The 17,054-nt window shown below is 39.7% G+C and overlaps 1 protein-coding gene and 1 pseudogene across 3 annotated transcripts in view; both read left to right on the forward strand.

The window, feature by feature from the left end:
• GRK4 (G protein-coupled receptor kinase 4) overlaps window positions 1–17,054 on the forward strand; it is a 188,003-nt gene that overhangs the window by 95,358 nt on the left and 75,591 nt on the right. The window lies entirely within an intron of this gene.
• LOC143663693 (mitochondrial glutathione transporter SLC25A39 pseudogene) lies at window positions 6,148–17,054 on the forward strand (annotated as a pseudogene).

Raw genomic sequence — 17,054 nt, forward strand, 5'->3', positions numbered from 1 at the left:
AGACCAATCTCTCTAATGACTATAGATGCAAAAATCCTCAACAAAATTCTTGCAAATTGAATCCAGAAGCACATCAAAAGAATTATACACCATGACTAAGTAGGCTTCATCTCAGGTATGCAAGGATGGTTCAACATAGGAAATCAATTAATGCAATACATCATATCAACAAATCAAAGCAGAAAAACCACATGATCACTTATCTACTGTTGGTGGGAATGTAAAGTAGTAAGCCACTGTAGAAAGCAGTTTGGCAGTTCCTCAGGAAGCTAGGTATAGAATTGCCATATGATCTGGTATACCATGCTCGGTATCTGTTCAGAGGACATGAGCAAGGATGCAAACGGACATTTGCACTGGTATTTATAGCAGCATTATTTACAATTGCCAAGAGAGGGAAACAGTCCAAATGTCTATCAACAGATAAATGGCTAAACAAGCTATGGTATATACATATGATGGAATATTTCGCAGCTGTAAGACAGAATAGTAATGAAGCATGTACCAACGTGGATGGACCTTGAGGACATTATGCTGAGTGAGATTAGCCAGAAACTAACGGACAAATACTGTATGGTCTCACTGATATGAATGAACATTATGAACTTGGAGAATTTTAGTTAAGAAGCTCTGTTCTTAAACTGCTTTTCACAGCTGTTGTACCATTTTACATACCCACCCACAGTGAATAAGTGTGCCTCTTTCTCCACATTCTCCAGCATCTTTTCATTTGCCTTTTGGCCGTTTGTATTTCCTCTTCTGAGATAGAAATAGAGTAGATATTGGGCAGTTGGAGCTGAAGGAATACAGATTGTGCAACAGGTCTGATTGCAAAAATTCAGAAATGAATAGCACATTACTACCTGATTGTAGCACAATGATGTAAGTACACTCAATGAAGCTGAAAGTGAGAATGATAGAGGGAGAACGGTTGGGGGCACATATGAAACCAGAAGGAAAGATAGATGATAAAAACCAAGGTGGTATAATCTAGGAATGCTTAGAGTGTACAATGATAGTGACTAAAAGTACAAATTTAAAATTTTTTTAGCATGAGGAAGAACAAAGGAATGTCAGCATTGCAGGGTGTCGAAAATAGATGGTCATTCATATTTTAAAACTTCAACTTGTGTATGAGACTAAAGTAAAAAATGTTTATTTGATACAAAATTTATATTTTGACTAGTGCATTTCGTAATATAACTTATATGGACAAATTAATTGAACACCATAAGTGTTCATGGAACCTTGAATAGGGCATGAGATTTTGTAGGTTTTTCCAGTGTGATGCCCTGATAAACTCCAGAGTAATTTGAACAGTGAATGAAGAAGTATTTGCAGAGTCCCCTTGAGGAAATGGGGAGAAAGGGGAAAAATTCAGCTTCCCCATTTGAAGAATTCCTGATATTCTCACAAGCAGTGGGGATAACCAAATCAATAGACCAAGCCCTCAATCTTGGGGTTTGTTCCTATGAAACATCCCCACAAGGGATAGGCTAAATTCTTAAAATTTGGCCTAAGAGTTACCTCCAGAGAACCTCTTTTGTTCTCAGATATGGCCTCTCTCTCTCAGCCAACATGGCAAGCAAACTCACTTCACTTCCCTCTCTACGTTGGACATGACTCCCAGGGATATAAACCTCCCTGACAGCATGGGACAGAAATCCTAGAATAAGCTGGGACTCAGCATCAAGGGATTGAGAAAACCTTCTCAACCAAAAGGGGAAAGAGAGAAATGAGACAAAATGAAGTGTCATTTGGCTGAGAGATTTCAAACAGAGTCAAGAGGCTATCCTGGAAGTTATTCTTATGCATTATATAGATATCCCCTTTTTAGTTTAAGGTGTATTAAAGAGACTAGAGGGAAATGCCTGAAACTGTAGAGCTGTGTTCCAGTAGCCGTGTTTCTTGAAGATGATTGTCTAATCATAGAGCTTTTGCAATGTGACTGTGTGACTGTGAAAATCTTGTGTCTGATGCTCCTTTTGTCTACAGTATGGACAGATGAGTAAAAAAATATGGATTAAAAATATATAAATAATAGGGGGAACAAATGGTAAAATAAATTGAGTAGTTTGAAATACTAATGATCAATGAAAGGGAATGGTAAGGGGTGTAGAAAAAAATAGGGGTCAAAAGTTAAAATATATCGGGTAGATGAAAATAGTAGTGGTCAATGAGAGGGAGGGGTAAGGGGTATGGTATGTATGACTTTTTCTTTTTATTTCTTTTTCTGGAGTGATGCAAATGTTCTAAGAAATGATCGTGGTGATGAATATACAACTATGTGATAATATTGTGTGCCATTGATTATACACCAAGTATGGACTGTTCATATGTTAAAAATGTTCGTGTTTGTATGTTGTTTTGTTTGGTCAATAAAAATAAAAATATATATATATCATAAGGGGCATATATGAAAAACCCAAAGCCAGCATTCTACTTAATGGTGAGAGTATTCTCTTTAAGATTGGGAATAAGACAAGGATGTCCATTGTCACTACTATTATTTAACACTGGAGTGTACAAGCAGGAGAAAAAAATAAAAGGTATCCAAATAAGAAAGGAAGAGATAAAACTTTCATTATTTGCTGTTTACATGAGCCCTATACTTGGATAACCCTGAACACTCTATGATGAAGCTACTTGAGCTAATGAACAAATTCAGTAAAGTGGTGGGATAAAAGATTAGTATACAGCGGTCAGTAATATTTCTATACACAAGTAATGATCTATATGAGGAGACGATTAAGGAAAAATTTACATTCAAAATAGGAACTGAGGGCAGGCCACGGTGGCTCAGCAGGCAAGAATGCTTGCCTGCCATGCCAGAGGACCTGGGTTCGATTCCTGGTGCCTTCCCATGTTAAAAAAAAAAATAGGAACTGAAAGAATCAAGTACCTAGGAATAAGTTTAACCAGGGATATTAAGGGCCTGTATACAGAAAACTATAAAACATTGCTGAAAGAAATCAGTGAAAACCTAAATAGGTGGAAAGATATTCCATGCTTGTGGATTGGAAGGTTGAATGTTGTTAAGATGTCACTTCTCCCCAAACTGATCTACAGATGCAATGCAATACATATCAAAATTCCAACAACCTACTCTGAGTACTTGGGAAAGCTAGTTATCAAATTTACTTGGAAGGGAAAGAGATCTTGATTAACTAAAGATACTCTAAAAAAGAAGTGTGAACTGGGAGGTCTGTCACTTCCTGAATTTAAAGCTTACTCTAAAGCCACAGTGATCAAAATAGCACACTACTGGCACAAAGATAGAAGTACTGACGAACAGTATTGAATCGAGAGTATGGAGCTAGACCACCAAATTCAAGGTGAATTGATCTTCAGCAAGGCTCCCAAATCCACTGAACTGAGAAAGAATTATTTCAATAAATGGGCATGGCTCCCTCTAAGCCCAAATCTGCAAGAAAAACCAATATCCTCCCCACTGTGTGGGACATGACACTCACAGGTGAAAATATCCCTGACAATGTGGGGTGTGACTCTGGGGGATAAGTCTGGTCCTGATTATGTGGGATCAGCAAAGCTTTCCAAACCAAAAGGGTGAAAAAGAAGTGTAATAAAACAAGGCATCAGTGGCCAAGAGAGATCAGATAAAGTCAAGAGGCTGTTCTGGAGGCTGCTCTTATGCAAGTTTCAGTTTATATAGTGCTCATTGCCATGGTTTACTAAACCCCAACCAATATCACTCCTGTTCATTCTTAAGAATACCTAGGACTTGAACTGAGACACTGTAAAAAATTCATGCACTAAGTTTGCCTTCTTCGAATCTGTAATTCCCAGAGGGTTCCTAAGTCTTATAAATCTTGAAACCCAGAGCGACCAGCCTCTCTATGATTATCAATTAATCACATCCCTCTATCCTTTAGTGTCGACACCCCTTCTCAATATGAAAAATTCAGAATGGGCATTGCCTAAAGATTGAGAGAAGGATCAGAGGAGAAGAAGGCATTATAAGAGAGAAAAGAAAATTTAACAAATGAGTGTGACTGCTGAATCACTGTATTAATACTCCATCTGGCCTCCAGTGTTTAAAAGCAGCTAGAAGGAAAAATCTGAAACAGTGCAATGATAACACAAACTCTTAAATCTGTTCTGTAACTACTTGTTGAAGTGTTCTTTGAAAATTATGTCTTTTTCTTTCTTTGCTTTGTATATTTTACAATAAAAAATGTTATAAAAAATGGGCATGGGACAGAGGGGCTAGCCTCTCCAGAATATCAACTAGTTTCATCCCCTTATCCCATATTATTGATAGCCCTTTCCAACATGAAAAAGTTAGAATGGGCATAGCCCATATATCCCTAAAGAGTGGGGAAAAGATTGAAGGTGATGGTGGAACTATACAGAGAAGGTGGGGTTTAACAAATGCGTATAATTGCTGAATCATTATATTAATATTTCTTTTAGTTCCCAGGATCTTTAAATGGCTAGAAGTAAAAACCTAAAATTATGGAATTGTAACCCACACCAAACTCTGAACTCTGTTCTGCAACTAATTGTTGTGGTGTGCTTTATATATGTTATTTTTCACATGCACAAAAAAAGTCTATTGTGGTGGTAAATGCACAGCTATATGATTATATTGTGGACCATTGATTGTATGCTTTGGATGATTACACAGTATGTGAATATATAATATATATCAATAGAAATAAAGTAAATAAATTAAAATGGGCATGGGAGAACTGATTATCAATAGCCAAAAGAGGGAAAGAGAACCTCTACCTTATACCCTGTACAAAAATTAATTCAAAATGTATCAAAGACCTAAGTATATGAGCCAGTACCATAAAATTCCTAGAATCTAGCAAATATCTTCAAGGCCTTAAAATAGGAGGATGCTTCTTAAATTTTTCACCCAAAGCACAAGCAACAAAAGCAAAATTAGATAAATGGGAACTCCTTAAAATCAAAAGTTTCTGCACCTCAAATGGCTGTTAAAAAGGTGAACAGGCAAACAGCGTAAGGGGAGGAACTATTTAGAAATCACATATCAAATAAAGTTTTGATGTCCTGTGCAGATAAAAATTATATAACTCAACAACAAAAGAACAAGCAACTGAATTATAAAATGGGCAAAGGATATAGACATTTTTCGGAAGAGCAAATACAGCTAAAGAGTACATGATGAGATGCTCATCTTCATTAGCTATAAGAGAAATGCAAATCAAGACTACAATGAGATATCACCTCATACCTATAAGAATGGCTGCTATTAAATAAACAGAAAACTATAAATGTTGGAGAAGATGTGGAGATATTGGAAGACTTACTCACTGCTGGTGGGAATGTATAATGGTACAGCTGCTGTGAAAGACAGTTTCATAGATCCTCAGTAAACTAAATATCGAGTTGTCTTATGACCTGGTGATACCAATACTTAATGTGTACCCAGAAAAGTTGAAAGATGACATAAACAGACATTTGTATATCGATATTCATAGTGGCTCTATTCACAATTGCCAAGAGCAGGAAACAATCCAATTGCCCATCAACAGACGAGTGGATAAACAAAATATGGTATATACATATGATGGAATACTTTGCAGCAGTAAGATGAAATGACAACATGGATGAACCTTGAGGATAATGCCAAGTGAAATAAGCCAGACACAAAAGGATAGATACTGTATAAGTTCACTGTTTTGACTCTGGCAAAGGGAAACTCAGAGGCTTATGATGTAGAACATAGGGACCTGGAGGTACACAGAAGCTAAAGATGGGTGGATGGTTACCCAATGAAGTTGAACTTAAATGTAAGGGAGTGGACAGAAGTGATGGTAGTTCATTAGTGAGGTTATAAGTAAAATTGCCATGTTGAAGGTGAATATGATTGAAATGGTGTTGTATAGAGCCATCTAACCCACTACTTAACTTTACAGTTCTTGCATGAACTTCGAAGGTTTGATCTTGTAGAAAGATTCAATAACAGGTTTTGGGGGAAAACTGATATTGCATGCTATGGCCTGTAGTTAACAAGAAGAGATAAACAGTGCCACAGCAATGCCAGGGAGTAAATAATTGAGGAAGCGGGACAGAAGATAGGGGAAGATGTAGATAGGGTATTTGGTGAGGCTGTGTTTATTGACCAGTGAAAATAGTCTGAAATTGAGAGTGCTAATGATTGCACAAAGAAGTGAGAACACTGTAAGACATGGATTGTTTATTTTGGACATTTTCCATGTTGCCCAATAGATAGAAAGGGCCAAAGGGTACAGTGACTGAGAAGAAGAAAGGGGAACTGTGATAATGCAATATCGTGTGACCACAAAAGGAATTCAAGCTGTGAAGCATGCAGTGAAGTGAGTCTGCCTTCAGGACATTAATTAGACTTGGATTACAGAATAACCCCCACCCCAAAACACTTAGAAATACTTCTTGGATTAGGTTCACAGAATTGTACAGAATAAGGTAGAAACAAAAGACTATATATGGTATTGTCTCATACGTCTCTTTTAGAAAATACTTTAAGACTCAGAGCTGGATTTTTGAAGCTCTGAAAATCAGCATTGCTATATACCACAACTGCTAAAGTAACTGAAAAAGAGATCAGGCTTCAATTAGAGATAAAAATGAAGCAGATCTGGGCGGGCCACACTGGCTCAGCAGGCAGAGTTCTTGCCTGCCATGCTGGAGACCTAGGTTGATTCCCGATGCCTGCCCAAGCCAAAAAAAAAAAAGAAGTAGATCTGTTTGGAACTAAGGTATATCAGAATATAGGATAAAAGATCATAGTGTATGTACTCTGGAGCTTCACCTACTATAAGAGACCAAAGGCAGAGAGGTTTGTTGTGTCTAGAACATACGTTTTCTGTAACAACTATCTAGATAGCTCATTTAAACAACCCAAATACTTGGAACCCAGAATGGGAATAAGGCCTTGTAATTCAGTGTAGCTTAATGTAATACCCTGATACATCCCCGACTATGGTGGGATTATAATTTAAAAGTACTGGTAGAGTCCCTTTAGGGACTGGAGAAGAAGTATGGAACTATTAAACTTTCCCATCTGGGAACCCCTGGTAATCTCTCAAACATTAGGGACTTGCAAGAAAATAGACCAAGTGCTTGATTTTGAGGCTTGCCCTTATGAAACCTATATTTGTTATGGAGAAGCTAAGACTACCATAATTAGGCCTAAGAGTTGCTTCCAGGACATCTCTTTTGTTGCTCAGATGTGGCCTGTCTTTTTCTAAGCCCAACTCTGCAAGGAAAATCAATACCCCTCCCCCCTCTTATATGGATATGACATTCAGGTGTGAAAATCTTCCTGACAACAGGCAATATGATTCCCTGGGATGAGCCTGGCCCTGGCATCATGAGATTAATTTTGCCTTCTGTACCAAAAGGGGGGAAATAAATATAACAAAACCGGACAGCGGTGGCTAAGAGCATTCAGATAGAGTTGAGTGGTCATTCTGGAAGCTACCGTTATACAAACTTCAGCTAGATATTGCTAATTGCCATGGTTTGCTAAAACCACAACCAACATCATACCTGTTAACCCTAAAGAACATCTAGGGCTCTAACCAAGACACTACAAAGGTTTCATGCACTAAATTTATTTTCCTAAAACCTATAACCTCCAGAGGGCTCTTAGGTCAGATAAGTTCTAAAAAACACAGGGGTACCTCTCCAAGAATATCAACTAGTTCCATCCCTCTATCCTATATTGTTGATACCCTTTTCAACAATGAAGAGCTTTAGTGGGCATAACTGAAAGATCCCATAGAATGGAAGAAAGATCAGAGGAGAAGGGGGAGTTTTAACAAAGATGATAGGAGTTAACAAATGAGTATGACTGCTGTGTTGATATTTCTTTTAGCCTCCAGTGTTTTGGAGCAACTAGAAGGAATAACCTGAAATTGTGGAATGGTAACTCTACAAAACTTTGAAATACCTTCTGTAACCACTAAAATGTACTTTGAAAATTACTGCTTTTCCATATATATATATATATATATATAACATAATGAAAATGTTTTTTAAAATTCAATAGAGGGTGGGCCACGGTGGCTCAGCAGGTAGAGTTCTTGCCCTGCCATGCCAGAGACCCGGGTTCGATTCCTGTGCCTGCCCATGTTAAAAAAAAGAAAAAAAAATCAATAGAAAGGTAAATAGATTAAGCATAGCTAAAGAGATAATTCGTAAACTGTAAGGAAGATTTGAAGAAATTCTTCAGATTGCAGTTTCCTGATACAAGGGCACAGGGACTGTGGTCATCTCCCTCTTCATAACAGCTCTGGACGTTGTGAAGGTATGCCTGTAATCTCAGTGTGCCTCAGTAGCCAGTGACCTGACATCTCTCTCTAGGCTCTGAAACCTCTCTGCACCAAATGGAAGTGCCCCCTGTACCTGTGCCCAAACAGTGCCCACTGTGCCACCTGGTTTCAGGACCCTGCCTGCCATGTGATTATGAGGCAGGAGGGTCTTCAGACCCTGTGGAGTCGCATCCTGGCCACCCTGGTAATGACCGTGCCAGCCACCGCCATCTACTTCACTGCATATGACCAACTCAAGGCCTTCCTGTGTAAATGAACACTGACCTCTGATCTTTGCTCACCCGTGTCCTGCTGGCCTACCTGAGCACTGTGACTGTGATCAGCCCCCTGGAGCTGGTGTGAACAAAGCTGCCAGCTTGGCATGGGTCGCACTGTGAGCTGGGCACCTGTGTCCTGGCTGCGATGGCTCAGGGCCCCTGGCTGGGCTGGGGGCCCACTGCCCTGTGGGATGTGCCCTTTTCAGCTCCATACTGGTTCAGCTATGAGCTAGGTGAGTGGGCATCAGCTTTTTGGCTGGCTGGTGGCATCTCAGGAATGGTGGCAGCCATCCTGAGTCTCTTTTAATGTGGTGACGACAGTACTAGGTGGCACTGGGAAAGGTAGAAGCCGTATAAGTGACTCCTACATGTACCGACCCTACCTGACTGCTGCTGTGGAGGAGCTGGGCTGAGTGGGATGCCAGGAGCCTCTTTGCAGGCTGTTGCCTGAGGATTGGCAGGCTGTGCCCTTGTGTGCCATCATGATAAGCACTTAGAAACTCAGCTAAAGCTTCTTCCAGAGGCTCACAGGGAGTGGCCTCGGGGCCCTTAAAGCAGCCAGGAGGTTTAGAGCCCAACCCTGGGCAGGAAGAGACTGAGCCAAGTACCTTTTCCTTAGCACTGAGGGTAGAGGCCTGGCTTCCCTTCCCTTCCAACAGTGAGGCCTAGGAGTAGGGGCTACTGCCCCTTGGAAGTCTCTTGTCCTCCTCAGACAGCTTTCTTCCTGCTGCTCCCCACCCCCAAGGGTTGTCACTTTCCCACCCATGAGTTTAAGACCAAATCTGATAATCATCTTCCACCACCACCCCTCCCCATTTTAACTGTTTGCTATAGCTGAACCTGCCTCCAGGAGCCAAAAATCCTGGACCTGTTTCCATCACCCCTCACCCTACCCCTGTTAATTCCTTGAATTTAAATATGTTGAACTTCAAAAAGAAAAAATAGGCAGATGTCAAAAGAAATTTGGAGTATCTCTAATATTACAGAAAATAACTTTTAAAAGATAGTATTATTAATTCATAATGAAGAAAGGCTCCATTTATCAGAATATGGAGGTCTGAACTTGCCTAATAAATTGCCTCAAAAGGTATAAATGATGGGATAGGTGCCAGGCCTCCCCCGAGGAGCCTTTCTTCCCTATAGTCAGGTCTCTGCCTCTCCTTGCCCCTTTCCCTTCCAGACTTGAGTTGAAGAATTGTATTTTCTAGAGATGGTGAAATCCAGGGTCCCTAGGCTACAGGTCATAGGTAACAGTGGAGGGCAGGACCTTAACAAGGAAAAGGGAAGGGTGCTGTGAAGCTTCTCTAGGTGGATCGATAGGACCTCTTCACCTTCCCTGTTCGCCTCCCAGACCTCTGTCAGGCTTCTATCCTTTAGGCAGGTGTGCTGGTTTGAAAGGATGTATGTCCCCTAGAAAAGCCATTTTTATTCTGAATCCCGTTTCATAAAGGCAGAATAACCCCTATTCAGTACTGTAGGTAATTAGATCATCTCCCTGGAGATGTAACCCAATCAAGAGTAGTTGTTAAACTGGATTAGGGGAGATGTGTCTCCACCCATTTGGGTGGGTCTTGATTGATTTCTGAAGTCCTATAAAAAGAGGAAACATTTTGGGAGATTGAGAGAGAGATTCAGAGAGAGCAGAGCAGAACGACATGGCCATGAGAAGCAGAGTCCACCAGCCAGCGACCTTTGGAGATGAAAAAGGAAAATACCTCCTGGGGAGCTGCATGAAACAGGAAGCCAGGAGAAGAAGCTAGCAGATGACACCATGTTCACCATGTGCCCTTCCAGATGAGAGAGAAATTCTGACCATGTTCGCCATGTGCGCTCTTGCTTGAGAGAGAAACGCTGAACTTCATTGGCCTTCTTGAACCAAGGTATCTTTCCCTGGATGCCTTTGATTGGACATTTCTATAGACCTGTTTTAATTGGAACATTTTCTCAGCCTTAGAACTGTAAACTAGCAACTTATTAAATTCCCCTTTTTAAAAGGTATTCTATTTCTGGTATATTGCATTCTGGCAGCTAGCAAACTAAAATAGCAGGTAATGAGAAGTCTGCCCCTCCTCCAGTCCAACTATCTAAGGGAGAAACTCAGTGCCCAGTCACGTGGCCATGTGGGAACGCTCACTGTATTGATGAGCCCTGCCCATCGCTGTGGAATTCTCACCATCTTAAATATGAGCAGATCATCAGTGCTGATAACAAAAGCTAAGGGGTAAAAAAGGAAACATGGAAGAAAAAGACTATGCAGAGAGGCAAAAACGTCCATTGCATCATGCTGTTCATAGGATTGAGATGGCCTGACTTGGAAGAGCAGGAAGCTACCAAGAGAAACTGTCAAGAGAGGGAAAGCCAGGGACTGGTTTGAAGAAAACAATGAAGACCTCTCCAGATAGAAGAATGAAAAGACAAAGAAGTGGAAAATAAGGAAAGAAAGAGTAGGAAAAGATAATCCAGGAGTATTCATTTAACAGGCATTTCAGAAAGAGAGAATGGAGAATTTAAGAGGAATTGTCAAAGAACACAGAAATATTTTTCCCAGAATGGAAGGATATGAGCTTCCAGATTGGAGGCCGAAGAGTACCCAACACAGTGGCTGAAGGTAGAACCACCCGAAGGCACGTCGTTGTGAAATTTCAGAATAACTAAGGCAAGAAGGAGATCCTGAAGGCATCAAGGAGAGGTGGGGGTTGGGGGGCAGATACAGAGTTTCTGTACTTTGCTTAATTTTTTTATAACGCTGACCACCCTCCAACATATTCAACCACAGCCAGCATTTATAATGTCTGTTCTGTTCTCTTCTTCAATAAAATGTAAGTTCTATGAGGGCCAGGATTTAGGGTGGTTTTATTCACCAGGAGAGCCTAAGCACCCAGAACAGAGCTTGGCCCTTGCACAAATGGGGGATGAATCATAGCGATGGTAGCAAGTACCATGTACTCATCTCCCACTCAGCGCCCTTTGGAGTAGACAGCCCTTTATCCCCATTTCACAGAAGAAACAACTGTAGAGAGATTTGGTAATTTGTTCAAGGCCAGAGTTAAGTGCCAGAGGCATGGAAAGGGCTCTTAACCACCAGGCTTCCCTACCTGCCTTGGCTCCTGAGCCTGGAAAGCCGTCCAGCTGAGCAAGGGCTTGCATTTCCACAATCCTTATTCAGAGGGGCTCCCAAGGACCCACGGCAGCAGTGTGCCTGCCTAGGGTGCCCCAGAGCTCAAGGGGCCCTGCAGTGTGGGGCAGCCTGTCACCAGGACCCTGACCCAGCACCCAAAGCCTGTAGATGTAGAGACAGGCGGGGAAGAGAAGTGTTCTAGTTTGCTAGCTGTCGGAATGCAACACACCAGAGATGGATTAGCTTTTAATAAAAGGGGATTTATTTCGTTAAAAAACATGTAGTTCTTCAGAAGAAAGGTAGACTAACTTTCAACTGAGGTTCCTTCTTAAGCGGGAAGGCACAGGGCGATCTTTGCTGGCCTTCTCTCCAGGTCTCTGGGTTACAGCAGCTTTCCCTGGGGTAATTCCTTTGGGCATCTCCAAAGGCCTGGGCTGAGCTGTGAGTGCTGAGATGAGGTATGCTGAGCTGCTTGGGCTGGGCTATGTTGAGCTCTCTCATTTAAGCACCAGCCAATTAAATCAAACGTCATTAATTGCAGCAGGCATGCCTCCTAGCCTACTGCAGATGTAATTAGCAACAGATGCGCTTCACATACCATTGGCTCATGTCCACAGCAACAGAACTAGGCACCTACACCTGGCCAAGCTGACACCTGAACCTAACTACCACAGGAAGGGAAAGCAGTAAAGACACTTGACTTTCTTCAGAGCTGAACAAAGACTCACATTCCTGTTTGGAGTCTTGTGTATATTGTCATTTTAATGAGACAGACACTAAAGCAGTGATAAGCAATGGTTTAGGAAGGTAGAGATCTGAATTTGATGAGCATTGCCACATTTTATTTGATGTCCTATTTGCACAAATGTTATTGGAAATTTAAAAGAATTTTCTCAGTAGAAATCCTATTAAGCTGAAAGGGTTTCTTATAAGCATTTGAGAAACCCAGGTTTTTTTTTCATTTTTTTATGAAGTACCAGCTTATATATTTTCTTATGGTTAAGTTTGTTGTACTCAGACCACCTGGAACCAAAAGATCATTAGCAGGTAAATTTGCTTTAACGTGTTGAACTTTATTATGTCACATCAATAAGTTAAATTTTTTTTCTTAAATTCAAATACCTTGTTGTAAAATTTTGTGAAGAACCATTGGAAGGGCTTTTGAAATTATAGCTGATGATGAGGGAATGAATGAGAATTAAATTTAACCTGTTTGGGTATTAAATACTACAAATGGATAAACTTTTGAAAGTTGTAGCCGAAAGATTATGAATTTAAGGACCCATCTTGTCCTTACTGTGACCTTGCCTAGGACTTGGCTCCCAGCCATTGCTTTGGGATTTTTTTTGTAGCTTTTCTAAATCTCTTTCCTTATCTATTAGGGTTGTGAGACTAAATGAGATAATATAAGTAAAAATGCCTTTGATGTATTAAATAACTCAAATGGCAGTTATTAATCACTATTCATTATAGTAATATTAATTTTTTGAAAATGCTTGTGTTCTCATTTTTATATATTTTTATCAGTAGTGCAGCGTCTTTGATTAAATAGTTGCTTGTGCTGTGATTTATGGAAAACACAAAGTTTGGGTATGACAGCATAGTTCTACCACATTCAGAAATTGATCTGGAATACATTCCAAATTTCTAATTATAAATTGTATGTAAAACTAATTGCAGTCCTTTGATTGTACACTTTGGATGATTATACGGTATGGGAATATATAATATATATCAATAATAAATTTAAAAAATTATGTGTAAAACTAGACGTGATCTGAGTATTTTTGTCAGTGAATCTGCAAAACAGTTTTAGCCTGTGTTTCCTTTTCCCTGAATCCTCTGGATGAGGGTTAAAGAAAATGGGCAACTGTACCTGGGGACTCTGCAGATGGGAATGAAGGCACAAGAGCCTTTTTGGAGGGCAGGTTTGCAGTACTGTATGTGTTAACATTTAAAGCACAAGTGTCCTTTGAGGTAGAGATTTTACTTCTAGGAATCTGTTGTATAGAAACACAAGCATACAAAGATGGTCGTGGCAGCATTTTTTTTAAATTTAATTTTATTTATTAATTTAAAAAATTAACAAACAAAAATATTAATATATCATTTCATTCAACATATACAATTAGCAATTCTCAATATCATCACATAGTTGCATATTCATCATTTCTTAGACATTTGCATCGATTTAGAAAAAGAAAGAAAAAGACAACAGAAAAAGAAATAAAACGATAACAGAAAAAAAAGATTATACATACCATACCCCATACCCCTCGCTTTCATTTATCACTAGCATTTCAAACAATTTATTTTAACATTTGTTCCCCCTATTATTTATTTTTATTCCATATGTTCTACTCGTCTGTTGACAAGGTAGATAAAAGGAGCATCAGACACAAGGTTTTCACAGTCACAGAGTCACATTGTGAAAGCTGTATCATTGTTCAATCATCATCAAGAAACATGGCTACTGGAACACAGCTCTGCATTTTCAGGCAGTTCCCTCCAGCCTCTCCACTACATCTTGAACAACAAGGTGATATCTACTTGTAAGAATAACCTCCAGGATAACTTCTCGACTCTGTTTGGAATCTCTCAGCCATTGACACTTTGTCTCATTTCACTCTTCCCCCTTTTGGTCAAGAAGGTTTTCTCAATCCCTTCATGTTAATTCTCAGCTCATTCTAGGGTTTTTCTCAATCCCTTGATGCTGAGTCTCAGCTCATTCCAGGACTATGTCCTGCGTTGCCAGAAATGTCCACACCCTGGGAGTCATGTCCCACGCAGAGAGGGGTAGGGTGGTGAGACTACTCGTCATGTTGGCTGGAGAGAGAGGCCACATCTGAGCAAAAAAAGAGGCTCTCTTGGGGGTGACTCTTAGGCCTAGATTCTAAGTAGACTTGACCTATCCTTTGTGGGGTTAAGTTTCATATGAACAACCCCCAAGACTGGGGGCTCAGCCTATAGCTTTGGTTGTCCACACTGCTTGTGAGAATATCAAGAATTCAACTTGGGGAAGTTGAATTTCTCTCCATTCTCACCATTCCCCGAAGGGGGCTTTGCAAATAGTTTTCCACACTGATCGAATCTGGGATTCATTGGGGGATCACTCTGGACAAACCAACAAAATCTCATGTCCTACCTGAGATTCCAAGCACTTATGGTGTTCAATCAAACTATCTACATAAGTTATATTAGGAAATGCACTAGTCAAAATATAAATTTTGTAACAAATAAACATTTTTTGCTTTAGTCTCACACAGAAGGTGACATTTTAAAATATTAATTACCATCTATGTTCAGCACACTGCAATAATGACATTCCTTTGTTCTTCCTCATGCAAAAAAATTTTTTAAATTTGTACATTGTACATTTCACTGTTATTGTACACTCTAGGCATTCCTAGGTTATACCATCTCAATCTTTAACATCTTTCTTTCTGATTTCCTTTATGTCCCCAGCCCTCCTCCCTCTATCATTCTCACATGCAGCTTCTTTCAGTGTTTTAACATAATTATATTATAGTTAGGTAGTATTGTGCTGTCCGTTTCTGAGTTTTTGTATCCAGTCCTGTTGCATGGTCTGTATCCCTTCAGCTCCAATTACCCAATATCTTACCCTTTTTCTATCTCCTGATGGTCTCTGTTATCAACAAAATATTCCAAGTTTATTCACTAATGTCAGTTCATATCAGTGAGACCATACAGTATTTGTCCTTTAGATTTTGGCTAGTCTCACTCAGCATAATGTTCTCAAGGTCCATCCATGTTGTTACATACTTCATAAGTTTATTCTATCTTAAAGCTGCATAATATTCCATCGTATGTATATACCACAGTTTGTTTAGCCACTCGTCTGTTGATGGACAGTTTGGCTGTTTCCATCTCTTTGCAATTGTAAATAATGCTGCTATAAACACTGGTGTGCAAATGTCTGTTTGTGTCTTTGCCCTTAAGTCCTCTGAGTAGATACCTAGCAATGGTATTGCTGGGTCATATGGCAATTCTATATTCAGCTTTTTGAGGAACCGCCAAACTGCATTCCACAGTGGTTACACCATTTGACATTCCCACCAACAGTGGATAAGTGTGCCTCTTTCACCGCATCCTCTCTAGCACTTGTCATTTTCTGTTTTGTTGATAATGGCCATTCTGGTGGGTGTGAGATGATATCTCATTGTGGTTTTGATTTGCATTTCTCTAATGGCCAGGGACATTGAGCATCTCTTCATATGCCTTTTGGCCATTTGTATTTCCTCTTCTGAGAAGTGTCTGTTCAAGTCTTTTTCCCATTTTGTAATTGGATTGGTTGTCTTTTTGTTGTTGAGTTGAACAATCTCTTTATAAATTCTGGATACTAGACCTTTATCTGATGTGTTGTTTCCAAATGTTGTCTCCCATTGTGTAGACTGTCTTTTTACTTTCTTGATGAAGTTCTTTGATGCACAGAAGTGTTTAATTTTGAGGAGCTCCCATTTCTTTCTTTCTTTCTTCAGTGCTCTTGCTTTAGGTGTAAGGTCTATAAAACCACCTCCAATTGTAAGATTTATAAGATATCTCCCTACATTTTCCTCTAACTGTTTTATGGTCTTAGACCTAATGTTTAGATCTTTGATCCATTTTGAGTTAACATTTGTATAGGATGTGAGATACGGGTCCTCTTTCATTCTTTTGCATATGGATATCCAGTTCTCTAGGCACCATTTATTGAAGAGACTGTTCTGTCCCAGGTGAGTTGGCTTGACTACCTTATCAAAGATCAAATGTCCATAGATGAGAGGGTCTATATCTGAACACTCTATTCTATTCCATTGGTCAATATATCTATCTGTATGCCAGTACCATGCTGTTTTGACCACTGTGGCTTCATAATATGACTTAAAGTCAGGCAGCATGAGACCTCCGACTTCGTTTTTTTTCCTCAAGATACTTTTAGCAATTCGGGGCACCCTGCCCTTCCAGATAAGTTTACTTATTGGTTTTTCTATTTCTGAAAAGTAAGTTGTTGGGATTTTGATTGGTATGCGGCAGCAGTTCTTGCAATGAGAAAGACTGGCAACTGGAGTATTTGGTAGGGGCATATAAATCCACACTCTGGAGATCCATGCAGTCACTAAAGAAAATGCAGTGGCTCTGGAGATGCCAGTGCACACTCAGAAAACTCTACAAACATTTTATCCCATTATATGAAGAAAAAGAAACTATTCTACGGGTTTGTTGTAGTTTTATATACATAGAATAAGGTCTGAAAAGATAGACAACAGACATGAATCCTGAACATGTACTTTATATTTACAATAAGCATAAGGTTGTGTTAATGATCAGTATATTGCAGAATCGCTAATTGTTATGTGTTTGGTTCGTGCT

Source organism: Tamandua tetradactyla, chromosome 19, assembly GCF_023851605.1.
Source record: "Tamandua tetradactyla isolate mTamTet1 chromosome 19, mTamTet1.pri, whole genome shotgun sequence".
In the NCBI taxonomy this organism is placed as follows: Eukaryota; Metazoa; Chordata; class Mammalia; order Pilosa; family Myrmecophagidae; genus Tamandua; species Tamandua tetradactyla.